The 1,250-nt window shown below is 39.4% G+C and overlaps 1 non-coding gene across 1 annotated transcript; it reads right to left on the bottom strand.

The window, feature by feature from the left end:
- Nucleotides 1-933: 933 nt before the first annotated feature.
- LOC132523992 (U6 spliceosomal RNA) lies at nucleotides 934-1,038 on the bottom strand. The gene has a single exon (XR_009541757.1). It is a non-coding gene; the product is annotated as a U6 spliceosomal RNA (small nuclear RNA).
- Nucleotides 1,039-1,250: the final 212 nt, after the last annotated feature.

Raw genomic sequence — 1,250 nt, 5'->3', positions numbered from 1 at the left:
ACCCGGCTCTGCCTTAAAAAAAAAAAAATCAGTCCCAGCCTGGACTACGCAGTTATTTGCCAACTGTTGTCATCTAATGGTGATATGTAGTAATGCAGGATGAAGTAAAGACCTGGGGTGATTTTCTGTTCCCTGGAATACGGGTAGACTTAAGACTTACTGATTATATGATGTCATTTAAAGGGTGATAGGAAAGCTGCAAACTCCCTAAACACCATTTGTACCTACTGATTGGTGCCAGGTAGATCAACATTGGGCTTTGATTTTCTAGCTCTGCATTTTGAGCCCATTATCTTTGGAAAGAATAACCCTGTGTCAATGGGATGCTAACATATCCCCTAGGGGCTCATATCAGCTGAAGACAGTAAGTTTCCTTCATGGCAGGTGCTAGAGTAGGATCAATACCCACCAATTCCTAAGGAAACAACCTCAACAGTCCCACATGTCACCAATATATTTTTCCTCTCTCTACTTTGGACAAATAATGTCACCTGCTATATCAGTAAACAAAGGATGTCATGACCATGAAGACATCAGCCCCTGAAGCTGCCCTGACTGCACTACATGGGCACCTACTATGTGCTAATGACTTTGTGTATACCATCTCTCATCCTCAAAACAATTTTTATTCCACTTTAGTATGAAGACTCCAAAAACTCCGATTAAATGCATTGACTACAAACACAGTGTGTTATGTTGCATAGCTGTTATTTAACTTAGTTATGTTTATTTTACTAAAGAAGCCTCTCAGTTTCCTGCATTTAATGTCATTAATTGGGGGAAGGGGATCCAATTGCTCCCCCCACCCAACTTACCCAATTTTTTTCTTTTATTGAAGTCTAGTTCATTTACAATGTTGTGTTAGCTTAAGGTGTATAGCAAAGTGATTCAGTTTCACATATGTATATATATATCTATTATTTTTCAGATTCTAAAAATATGGAACACTTCATGAATGTGCGTGTCATCTTTGCTCAGGGGCCATGCTAATCTTCTCTGTACTGTTCCAATTTCAGTACATGTGCTGCCGAAGCGAGCCTCCAACATATGTTCTTTCAATTAAACCTATCCCTTCTAAAAGAAACTCAAATACTACTTCCTCTCAGCTTAATGCTGATGTCTGGGTAGATCAGATATTTTCTTCAGATGATACTCTGTGTCTTTTGTGGGGAGCTTGCCCACTTTCCATGGGGAAAAAAGTGAAATCTTGGCTCCTTTTTGAGTCCAGAGTGGGATAAGTACCTTAGTTT

This window comes from Lagenorhynchus albirostris, chromosome 7, assembly GCF_949774975.1.
Source record: "Lagenorhynchus albirostris chromosome 7, mLagAlb1.1, whole genome shotgun sequence".
In the NCBI taxonomy this organism is placed as follows: domain Eukaryota; kingdom Metazoa; phylum Chordata; class Mammalia; order Artiodactyla; family Delphinidae; genus Lagenorhynchus; species Lagenorhynchus albirostris.
Note: the sequence above shows the minus strand (reverse complement) of the source record. Positions and strands in the feature narration are given on the sequence as shown.